General features: G+C 36.7%; 1 protein-coding gene across 1 annotated transcript in view; it reads right to left on the bottom strand.

The window, feature by feature from the left end:
- The window catches only part of LOC105679073 (serine/threonine-protein kinase dyf-5), a 142,153-nt gene that overhangs the window by 10,754 nt on the left and 118,089 nt on the right, over positions 1-13,310 (bottom strand). The gene's annotated exons all lie outside the window — the stretch shown is intronic.

The following is a 13,310-nucleotide window of genomic DNA, read 5'->3' on the forward strand; positions in this document are numbered from 1 at the left end:
CCACGCGGTGATAAGCGAATTATACTTGGACGGCAGGCTTGCCAATATTTTTGCCATAATGGCTACATCAGATACCTTTTCTCCGACGTCTTCGAGTTGACGAGCCATGTTCTGTACTTTGGCGAAGTGTTTCACTACCGAATCACTTGCGTCCATTTTGTACTGATGAAACCTTTGATTTAATATCAGCTTGCTCGACTCGGATTTCTGCTCATGTATCGTGGCCAATTTCGTCCACATTTCCTGTGCCGTTGAGCACGTTAACAAAGGCTGCAGATGTTCGTCTTTAATGGATGATGTAATGACGAACATTGCCTTCGCGTTGTCCTTGTCCCACGCTTTTCTTTCTTGGCCTTCTTCGGTTGGTCCTCCTCTCGTTCCTTCTACCACGTCTTTCACATCGTACGCGACGAACACCGTGTTCATTAAGAATTTCCACGTCTGGAAATTCGTCCCGGCGAACTTCTTAACGTTTCTTAAAGATATCTCACTTGACATTTTCGCGACGATTGACCGAGGGACAATGGCTTCCCTTCACGCCACGTGGTCGATTAATATACAAAGAACGTTTATTTCGATTCACACGCGTTTAACTGGGCCCATAACCTGTTGAGATTACGCGGGGTGGTGAATGAAAATATTTAGACGGAACGGTTTTAAGGGAAACACAAAACTATTTATTCAGTTATACTTGTAAGACAATGCGGATCAACGCGGATGTTACTTCTAACATGAGTACGCGTTAAGTGGCGAGCGAGCGACGCACAGTGGGCTGGATGAGCAAAAAACGGGTCATAATTCAATAACTAAATGAATTGTTGTTGTAATGAAATAAAACTTGGTTTTCTAAGGTTTTTAGGGTTACTGATTAAGAATTTGAGGTCAAAACGACAAAATTTAAAATGGAGGATTCAATATGGCCGACAAAACGCAGAATTGTTTTTTAGTTTCGTAAAAAAAGATCATATAATGGGTTTTTAGGTCACTAAAATCAAATCTGACATTAAAATGACAAAATTCAATATGGTAGATGCAATATGGAATAAAAATTACTTTTTTTATGGCGCTAAATTCAAAAATATTTAAATATTAACTATTATTGTAATTATTGTGCAAAAAAATAAATTTGATTGGGTTAAACATAAAATATAAAAGTGCACATACAATTAAAAATAATAATTTTTCACTTATTAAAAATAATTATATGGTTCCCTTTAAAAATAACAAAATTTTCAGAAAATTTTTAGTTTAAAATGTTATAACAAAGTTGTTCCGAATTATTTCGATTAAATACTTTTAGATATCAATTCTGCAACCATTTGTGAGTAATCTTACATAAAAATTACAACCGACTTCAACCGACTTTGCTCACAATCAACAATTTTTGTACGGTGCTTATTGATATTGGGTGTCTTATTTTAATTTATGCGGTCGATTGTCTCACAAACTAAAAGAACGAAAGTGTTTTGGACCAAAGTTGAAGAGTATTAAGGAAACTATAAATGAGTCTACTACCAACTTCGACCGAAAGTCGAATTGTTTAAATGTAACATGTATTTTTTATTGTCGATTTAGATTTAGCGTCACAAAAAAAGTAACTTATACTCTCTTTTAACATTTTTTTCAAAAACTGCCGTTTTTTCTATACACCCTTTGACTGTCCTCATATTATTCATATTTTATTTTGTATTTAATATTTTTTTGCATTTTATTTTTAATGTTTTTTTTACATTTTATTTATTATTTTTTACTATTAAGTTTTTCGTATTATATAGCAATTTATTTATTATATATTTATACGGTATCATCCATTTCACTTTGTTCATTTTCAGAGTTACGAAACACTAATAATTTTAATGTTTCCGGGAAAAGAGTTTTCTTATTTTTTGTCTGAACTCTTCGGAGACACGAAATATAAGGATCGGAGGAAATGAGAAGAATGTGCAATAAATCCATATTCGAATCAATTCGAGAACACTTTCGCGTGTGGTCTTCCCGAAATCTTTTGAACTCCTTATTCCTAGCCTCTTGAGCCTCTTCGGAAAGTTGTCCAATTGGTACAGAAAGACTTCTTATAATGTCTGCACCATGTACTAATATTTTGTGCACGGATGCTGGCATGTAATACCAATCGTACAGCTTTACATAGTCGGCAGCAGTATCCGCTGTGAATTCGCTAAACTTGATTGGATCAATTTCATGCCCAGCTGCTAAAGCTTGTAGTATAATCGCAAATTTCCGAATCAAGTTTTCGTTTAATCCGGTAATATTAGCTGTTATCGAAGGATTGTCAAAAAATCTTCGAGCGGTGTTTCCATCATTTAATGTGCCCGTTCCTTGCTTGACAATATCTACGTTTAAGCCCATTTGTCTGCGAAATTCTACTTGAATTTTCTTCTTTGCAGCATTTTTCATTTCTTTTTCACTTTCAGATCTTGCACTCCATGATTTGAATTGTTGATTGTATGAAATGTGCAAAAGACATTCAAAGCATCGAATCCACGCGTGTAATGTAGACATGCCATATTTGTAATATTCTTCTTTCACTTCCTTCTTGTAGATATTATTCAATTTATTCATTTCGGTGGGTTTTGCATTACAAATATGGCACCTCATAGACGAAACATTTTCACAAACTGCATTGATCACCTTTCCGTCAACCATTGTCATTATTAACTTATGTTTTACTGCAATATTTTTTTGATTATAAATACATTGTGTAGGACGCAGGTGTTCAATCTGACTATTCATGTCATTTATTTCTGTTTTGATCACATCTGTATTTTCTGTAGTGAATCGAAATTTCACAGGTCTACAGAATCTCGTTGATGATGGCGAAATATTTACCCAAATAACACTTCCCGTACTTTCGTCATATAACTTGACTGGTACGATGTTAATCAGAAAAATACTGCGATCATCGTCATTCTCATTCTCAAATCTTTGTTTATACTGACTTTGGTTTGATGCTCCATCACATCCCCATTTTGTCAAAAGAGTCAACTTATTCGAGTCTGTAGTATTGTTTAACAATGATTTAAAAATTCTGCAAGTAGTGTGATCCAATAAAGCATGCAGATCTATCTTCGCATATGACTCAGTAACAGTGATTGCAGTATTTTGGGGATAACAATCCCTTTTTGCTTGTTGAATTTGAAAATATGACGGATATAAATTACAATGCTGTTCCATAGCATTAAATCGAATCGTATTGTAATCATGTTTTGACATTTTCGCATCCTTATAAAGAGCCAAAGCTTTTTCCTTTGTGTAAGGTTGGATCGAAAGCTGTGGTTTCTCGTAATATTCTAATATTCGTTTCACTTCTTCTTTATTTTTATTAGTAATATGATCCAACACCTTTGCAGCATTAATATTTCCCTCGGATCTGAGTCGCATTTTGGTCGCATACGTCAACATTTCTGTAGAATATGCCTGAAATAATTTTATACGTTTTTTTTGTTTTGTTTTACATTCGTTAAACAGTTTTTCTTTAGGTCCTACACGTGTACTTTGGTTTTTTATTTTCTTTTGTACATTTACTTGCTCATGACTCCTTTTAGATTGTACTTTACTTTTAAGAGAGATGTCCTCGAAACAAGTAACTGCACAATTCAGTCAATTCGCATTACGTTTTTTAAAAAAATCATGCTTGTAGTGGCAGGCTTTTAACTTCAGTTTTAAATGACAAGCAAAATTGCGTAGATTCTTTTGGTAAAAACTTCGCTGACTGTCAGTTTTACTATTGCTTAACGACTGTATTATATCGTTAATAATTTTTTTTTCATTTTTGAAAACTCCTCCGTTATTAGTGAAATGTACGTATAAATCATTATTTATTTTAAAATTTTCCATGTTAATGATTCAAAATATTTCAATTAAATAAATTAAATGAAAACGTATGTTGGGTTTAAGAGTATTTATTTTAATATTATAAGAAGCCTTACACGCGTCGTCACACAACTACCGTTACCACGCACAATAAAAAAGAAGACAAGTGAGAGAGGAGGGGAAGAATAAACAAAAGAAACTCTAATACAACAGCCTATCGCTGCCCACTTTCTCACCTCACAGTCGCGCGAGAGTTTAAATTCTAAATTATTTCAACAACGTATATAAAAAAAATATAAACATATACCATGAACATATACCGTAAAAAAAGCGCAAAAAAGGTTACGCGCTAATACAAATCCAAACGCAAAGGATTGTACAATTCGTTTTATGTAAAATGTTTATTCTTGTATTATTTCTATATATTATGGCAAATTGTGCACAGTTTATTGTTATTATTGTTGATTTCGGCTAATATTACATCAGTGTTGTCAGATATATAATGCAACGGACTTATTCTAAGAACAGCATCGTTTCAACGTCAAAAAATACTTTACACGACAGAGACAAAATCAGAGTTAGATAGTGAATAATATGAGGACAGTCAAAGGGTGTATAGAAAAAACGGCAGTTTTCGAAAAAAATATTAAAAGAGAGTATAAGTTACTTTTTTTGTGACGCTAAATCTAAATCGACAATAAAAAATACATGTTACATTTAAACAATTCGACTTTCGGTCGAAGTTGGTAGTAGACTCATTTATAGTTTTCTTAATATTCTTCAACTTTGGTCCAAAACACTTTCGTTCTTTTAGTTTGTGAGACAATCGACCGCATAAATTAAAATAAGACACCCAATATCAATAAGCACCGTACAAAAATTGTTGATTGTGAGCAAAGTCGGTTGAAGTCGGTTGTAATTTTTATGTAAGATTACTCACAAATGGTTGCAGAATTGATATCTAAAAGTATTTAATCGGAATAATTCGGAACAACTTTTTATAACATTTTAAACTAAAAATTTTCTGAAAATTTTGTTATTTTTAAAGGAAACCATATAATTATTTTTAATAAGTGAAAAATTATTATTTTTAATTGTATGTGCACTTTTATATTTTATGTTTAACCCAATCAAATTTATTTTTTTGCACAATAATTACAATAATAGTTAATATTTAAATATTTTTGAATTTAGCGCCATAAAAAAAGTAATTTTTATTCCATATTGCATCTACCATATTGAATTTTGTCATTTTAATGTCAGATTTGATTTTAGTGACCTAAAAACCCATTATATGATCTTTTTTTACGAAACTAAAAAACAATTCTGCGTTTTGTCGGCCATATTGAATCCTCCATTTTAAATTTTGTCGTTTTGACCTCAAATTCTTAATCAGTAACTCTAAAAACTTTAGAAAACCAAGTTTTATTTCATTACAACAACAATTCATTTAGTTATTGAATTATGACCCGTTTTTTGCTCATCCAGCCCACTGTGCGACGCTATCGCCTAAACGCACGCATGGGAGGGACGCAAGCATGCCTTTTGTTTACGAAACGCCATCTCGTATCGTACTGGCTCGCACGTGGGCGCTTATCTAACTCTTTCTTGAGGCGCGAAAAACAATTTGCTTCAACAGGGTTAATCTAAAATTAAGTTAATTCAAGGATAGGTAGTGTTAGGTTAGGTTAGTTTTTTATGATGGTAAAAGGGGGAGACGGGGAAGGCCAGCTCCCCCCTCAGAACTCTTCCTAGCGGGAAGGGAGGAGGGAAAGATTATTCCCCTTCTCCTGTCCACTCCAGTAATGGAGGTGGAGGAGGAGGGCGCATCGGGGAAAGGAAGGAGAGTCGAGGGAGGGAGTTCTTCTTGCTCCATTTTTCTAATAACCCTCTCCCGACCTCTATGCTATGGAGGTGGAGGATGAGGAGGTGATACCTCCAAGTCCAACATCGGTGAAGGAGAGGCGGGGATTACTACCCCCCTCTGCAATGGAGAAAAAGGCTGGGAGGGAAGGGCCATTCAAAGCCCTTCTCCCATCCCTACCCTAAAGAGGAAGGAGGAGACAGAGGGGAGACTAAAGGATCCTCCCACGTCTTCCTCCAAATTACCGAGAAGGGGGAGCACGAAGCCTCCCCAAGCTCAGGAGACGGAAGGAAAGGGAGGGGATAAAGGGGCCATTCAAGGCCCTTCTTCCATCCCCATCCTTGAGAGGAGGAGGAGATAGGGGGAGAGAGACGAATCTTCCCATGTCTTCCTCCAAATCAGCAATGGAGGGGAGCACCAAGCCTCCCAAAACTCAGGTGGCGGAGTTGAAAAAGAGGAGGGTAGAGATCTTTCCCGTCAAAAAGACGCGGGGTTCTCCTCCCCCCTCCCCCAAGAAGGGAAGGGAGGTTAAGAAAGGGAGGAAGGAGGAGGGAGAGGGTCTTTGCTCTTCTTCCACTCACAAGGAGGGGACAAGGGGAACACGGTCGACGAGTGCCGCCACCAACATAGTCCCCTCCCACGAGGACAACTCGGCACCAAGGGGTGGAGTGAAGGGGAGTGGACCCCCCTTTAAAGTCATCCTTTGGTGGCGGCACCCTCCATATGGCCAGGAGGTGGCGAAACGGGTGGTGTGGGGGTGGAATTACCTTCGTGGATTGAACATTCGCCACATCACGTTCATGCTCATAAGCAGATCCAAGACTGGCATGAACATAAAGGTAGAATACTCCGGTCCCGACCACGTGGAAGAGACTGGAGTATTGAGGAGGATTGCCGAGGAGGCGGCTCGTGAGTTCCCACATTGGGAGCTCACCTCGGAAGTTAGGTTGGCTAGACAGCCACCAAACCCGAGGCCGCCTCTAAAACTGGCAAAACCTTCCCCACCATTGGGGGAGGCAAGCAGGTTCCTCCTGGATGGCCTGGGAGAGAATATGGACGAGATTCATTCGTCCTGCCCTCCCTCATCAAGGGCCAGACAGGGGGAAAGTAAGAGGAGTGGGGCGGGGAAGAAAGAGGATTTTTCTCCTCTTTCCAAGCCCTCACAGCCCCCCCTAATAAAAGGGGAGGCTGAGAATTCCCCCCCCCCCCATTGGCCGGGTGTGAGTGTAATCGCACACACACCTATCACAGCCATAAAGAGGGGAATACAGAGAGGATCCGGACCGAAGGGTGGAGCGCCAGACGGAGTTCCGCCGGCTCCACCCTCGGTCTGGATGGGGGGGTTGATGTGGAGACGGGGGTCTACACATCAATCCCGCCCTCCACTAACATCGGAAGGGCGTGGGGGAGCAGAGGTGACCCTGCTTCCCCACAATAACAATAGTCTAATGCCCAGTAAGGGCAGTCTGGGCCATAAACCCGGACGTGAGGGGTCGCCGACAAAGCGACAGGCCGGGGGGGTTCAGGAAGTAATGCCTCAGGCGGTTCCCTGGACTCCCCCAAATAAGGCCAGCGTGGGTCACCGGTGGAGTTTTAGTGGATATTTTCATTCCCGGGAGACTCTCACATAACCCGTGGTCCTCCCCCGAGGATCACGGGTATCCATAAAGGATTTCTCCACCTTAAAAAAAAGTTTTTTATGATGGTGGAGCCCCCCGTAGGGGGGCGGAACACACTGCCTCCACGCATACACTTATCACGCGAAGCGAGGTTCCACATGGGTTTACGAGTTTTTACGCAAAACGAGATTCAATCCAAACCCTATGTGTATAGTTTTTTGATGGTGGAGTCCTCCGCAGGGGGGCGGAACACACTGCCTCCACGTATACACTTTCCACGCGAAGCGAGGTTCCACATGGGTTTACGAGTTTCTACGCAAAACGAGATTCAATCCAAACCCTATGTGTATAGTTTTTTGATGGTGAAGTCTCCCGCAGAGTGGCGGAACACACTGCCTCCATGCATACAACACTTTTTACGCAAAGCGAGGTTCTACATGGGTTTGCAACTTTCCACGCGAGATTTTTAACTTTCAGTTGCAAACCCGTGTGGAACCTCGCTTTGTGTGGAATGTGTATGCGTGGAGACAGTGTGTTTCGCACCCCTGCGGGGGGCTCCACTATCTTGAAATACTAACCTAACCTAACACTACCTATCCTTGAATTAACCTAATTTTAGATTAACCCAAAAATAGGTAGTGTTAGGTCAAGATCTGTAGAGAGAAGGTTACCTCATATGCAAAGAGGGACGAGCGGCAAAAGGGGCAAATACTGAGAGGGGCAAGCGGCAAGAGGGACAATGATGATGTCATCTGTGAGCAGAAGCTATCTCAGACAGCTACTGTTTGCAGATGAGATCATCATGCTCTCCCCTTCCTTCATTGCCCCCTCGCCTTCAAGCTGTTTCTAGCTACCCCCTTCCTTCATTGTCCCTTGCCAACAACCGGTTTTACTGAGGTAACCTTCTCTCTATAGATCTTGGTGTTAGGTTAGGTTAGGTTAGTTTTATTTGATGGTGGAGTCCCTCGCAGGGGGGCGGAACACACCACTGATATGTATACATGGATAGCCGATGTCTTTGTTCTCGCATAAAAATTCCGTCTCCGGAAAATCCGCCATATTAGAAAGAAATTTCACGTGGGAACTTTAAACATATAATGTCTTATATATATATATATATATATGTATATCTTGTACTATACTTATTATTAATTAAATGCCATAATTATTTCACTTATTTGTTTTATTTATAAAATTTTATTCAAATTTCTGTTGAATTAAAATTAAAATTTTAATAAATTTATTGTAAATATTTTAATATATAATACAATTTTATTTGAAGTTACTCAAGTCAGTATAAAATTTATAAAAATAATACATATAAAAACTGATGCTTAAAAAAATATACAAATGCATAAGTGCATTAGAATTGATTAATAAAATAATTGCAACATTTATTTTATTATGTACGCAAACATAACCTATCTGTAACATACAATATTAATTTAAAAAATTGTATTATATATTATATAGACTTGTAAAATGTACGGTTTATTGTTTTATTTTCCGTAGCATTACAAAAACAACAACGCCTCATTTTGACGACAACAATATATATTATTTTTATATAAACAATCAATTCAGCTGCACTACTCACTGCTCGAGAATCACTGTTCATCACTGTTAATGCGTCTGCGTGAAAATTTCCATCTAAGATGGCTGATATGACGTCCAATTACAGACGCGATAGCAGCGCTCATCAGCTATCCATGTATACATATCAGTGGAACACACTGCCTCCACGCATACACGAGCACGAGCGCTACTTAAAGACACGTTTCTTGCGTACATTCTGTACAGTCGATACATTATTTTCTCAATATTAACATTATTAACACTTACTACACTTAAATATATATATGCTAAACATCGTGTTAAATTAAAAAGTCTAATAATCCTACTTTCGAATATGTATTAATCTTATGTGCAATATGTGTTTATATTAATGTATATATATATATATATATATATATATATATATATATATACATATTTCGTAATATTTAATAGTAATATATATTTTTAAACATATCATTTTTAATTATTCGGCAGTATATCCAATTTTTTTTAATCATTAATATGTTTATTTAAAAAATAATGTATATTTTATATTTCGTACGCATTTCTATTGACAACGCATGCGCGCGTGACCGCAGCGCATACTCAGTATTGCTACACTTCGTCGGTATGACAGATTTCGTAACCTGAAAAGTGGTCAACTATAATGTCAAGTATAATGATTAATATCTCGCTTCGCGGGGCAGAGCGACACTTTTTTCAGATAGAAAAGTTTTATTTAATACAAAAACGCGTCGAATAAGCGTAATTGGATCAAAATCGGAGTGGAGGTAGTGATACTGTATAATTACCTTAATTTTTTCTAAAATAAATATTGTATATCAATTGAAAAAAACCGTGTCACAAAACTTGAAACTATAGGTCTGTTCTTTATAGCTAAAACTGAGCTAAACTGACTGCACTAGTTCAGTTATAAAGAACAAACCATGTATTGATCGGATCGAATATTTGTTTATTTTTTAAAATATGACTACCCTAAAAATTGCCCTTCTTAAAAATTGTACATTTACCAAACCTTTATAAATCAGATATTGTCAAAAATTATTTTTAAAATATTTTATTTATAAAAGATTGATAAAAATAAAAATATTAAGAGAAGAGATAAAATCCTCCTTTGCACTAAAATCTGAAAAGAACAGATTTGAAGAACAGCATTTATCTAAATAGCGTCCACCGTCTTTTAAAATCATCCCTACAATACATTGCACAAAAAATACATATCTTACCACCGTCATTGTCGTCTAAAAGAGATATAAATGGTGGCATTAGATTTATATTTTCTTCATTCAAAGAATCTAATAATTTATTTAATATTACGCGGTGCGTCATGTTGATTACTGCACTGAAACGTTCTTTATACTTATTTACACTAACTTGTCTTCGCTTGCACTACTTCAGTTCAGTTCAGTGCAGTGTGAATTCAATGCAGCAATAAAGAACAAACTTTTAAGATACCTTTTCATGCGTCGCTCATCATTCGTTTTCAGCGATAAAAAAGTCACGTAACTGCGTGACACTCGCTAGAAACTAGCTATTAAATATGAAAATAACTTACAGTGATTTAGTAGGACGCGATTTAATAGAACGACAAATTCCATTACATATACAACAGTATATACAGTTTATATAAAATAAAATGTCACAAAAAAAAGTATAATTGGATGACGGAGTGTACAGAAATTATTAATGAAACTAATATGAAGGAAAAGAGAACAAGATTATTAGTATTGGCGGCAGCTCTATATTTGCAAGAAAAACAAAAAAAACATTACAAAAGAAAATGTTTTTGGGTAAATCCATTATTTCAAATAAGAGATAAATATGGATTCCATAATGCAATTTTACCTACAATTTTACAACAAATAAGTACATTTCAAAACTACTTCCGCATAAATGCAATTCAACTTGAAGAATTATTATGTAAAATAGCACCTTTAATTTCCAAAAAAACATTTAATTTAAAATTCCATAATGGTTCTCTATAGTGGACTTCTAATATCAATATTTCTTCTTCTTCTTCAACTGATCTTTCCTTTGCATTCTTTTTATCACTAGGCTGAATATTTTTTGAAATAAAAAATAACATATACATCATGTATATATCATGCGATATAAATGTAATGAGTTATTTACGGTATTTTAAAATTTTTTGTATAATATTAATCTTATCTAGATTATCATCATGAGAAGGTGATACCATAGATGCTATTGTTTCAGTATTTTGTGTGTCCAAACTTCTAATAACAATTACTCTATCATCTAAAAATATTATGAGACAAATTTAATATTATTTTTATAATTAACTAAAATAAAATTTATGAATATAAACATTCTACCTAAAACAGGATAACAATGGGAGCTTTCCATCTGGGAGACACAGATCGACACTGACTTAGTTTATACCGATTGTTTAGTACGCGTACCAAGTACTAAATCTGCTTCTCCGATAGGTATAAATCGTTTAGTGTAAAATCCAGACCAATCAAAGAAGCAGATTTAGTACTTGGTATGCGTACTAAACAATCGGTGTAAACTAGGTCACTGTGTGACACGGTCAAACACCATGCTTGGATACTTGATAGAACGCGTTTAGTTCTGAACTAGACCGCTAGAGTCTGCTTATGTCTTCCCATGATATCTAGTAAGTTCATTTAATTGAAAAATTGGCGTACCAGGAGCATATTGGCATATTTAAAGTACGTACAAATCAAGATCTATAGATAGAAGGTTACCTCAGTAAAACCGGTTGTGGGCGAGGGACGATGAAGTAAGGGGGGAGCTAGAAACAGCTTGATGGCGAGGAGCGATGAAGGGGGGAGCTAGAAACAGCTTAATGGCGAGGGGCGATGAAGGAAGGGGAGAGCATGATGATCTCATCTGCAAACAGTAGCTGTCTGAGATAGCTTCTGTTTGCCAATGAGATCATCATTGCCCCTCTTGCCGCTCGCCCCTCTCTGCATTTGCCCCTCTTACTGCTTGTCCCTCTTTGCGCATGAGGTAACCTTCTCTCTATAGATCTTGCGTACAAATCAACATAACCATCATTTATTATTGTTTACGATCGCGATAAGTATAAATATATTTTGCAGATGGATAAAATGAAAATTCTCTAGAATACCATCCCAAAAATTGGCAGCCATAAACTAGACTCTGTGTTCGACTATGCTCTTCTGCTGTGTCGAACCGTGCCGTGGCGTGTCATTGATGGAAAGCACTCTGTCCACGGACTAAGGAATAGAGGGACGGAGCACAAGCTGTACGGGGGGGAGCACGTTTGCGGCGGGGGGGCCGCCATATTCGATTAGTAATCACCACACATAGAACTCACTATTTGCGTATGTGTGAGAAATGAAAGTCAGATCCTGCGCACAATAAACAAAATAGGAAATAGAAATAGGAATAATTATTAAATATTAGAAATAAGAAATTGGAATTATTTATTTTAAAAATAAAAAGAATAGAAAAAATTAATGCATGAATTAAGAAATAAGAATTGGAACTAATTAATATATTTTATTTTCTTGTTAGATGTAAAATAATTTCTCTTTTTAATATTAAATGATTGTTGCTATTTCTAATATTTTGTCTACTGTATGCAGAGCCTCAGAGTAATAAAAGTTAAAGTATTTTATAAAATTTATAGTACAACAATAATAAAACCGCCTAATCTCTTTACGCTTGTCACTCGTTAATAACTCGTTAATATATTAATTAGTTCCAATTCTTATTTCTTAATTCATGCATTAATTTTTTCTATTATTTTTATTTTTAAAATAAATAATTCCAATTTCTTATTTCTAATATTTAATAATTATTCCTATTTCTATTTCCTATTTTGTTTATTGTGCGCAGGATTTGACTTTCATTTCTCACACATACGCAAATAGTGAGTTCTATGTGTGGTGATTACTAAACGAATATGGCGGCCCCCCCCCCCCCCGCCACAAACGTGCTCCCCCGGTACAGCTTGTGCTCCGTCCCTCTATTCCTTAGTCCGTGGTTCCAACGGTTCCAATCCGTGCTAGTTCGGCTTATTTTATTTTCTAGATGTTGGTAGCTACTAAACTAAACCGAGAAGTGTTCCGAACCTTAGGGTGCGATTACATGGAGCGCGGTTCGCGGTACGCGGTACGCGGTAAAGGAACTAGTAACCAGAACCGTGCCGCCGTGCCGCCTGTTTTTTTTCCCTCCTATTACATGGAGCCAAAAACTGCGCGGAAAAGCGGCACGGGCTAGTGACAAATTAACATTTATATGCATTTTTTTAAATGTATTGACTTATTTCTACGTTAATTTTATCGATACGCTTATTCTTTCAACGGATCTATTTCATAATTGCATTTAAATTAATGAATTTCATTAAAAAATGCATACAAATGTTAATTTGTCACTAGCCCGTGCCGCATTTCCGCGCAGTT

Source organism: Linepithema humile, chromosome 3 (genome assembly GCF_040581485.1).
Source record: "Linepithema humile isolate Giens D197 chromosome 3, Lhum_UNIL_v1.0, whole genome shotgun sequence".
Lineage (NCBI taxonomy): Eukaryota > Metazoa > Arthropoda > Insecta > Hymenoptera > Formicidae > Linepithema > Linepithema humile.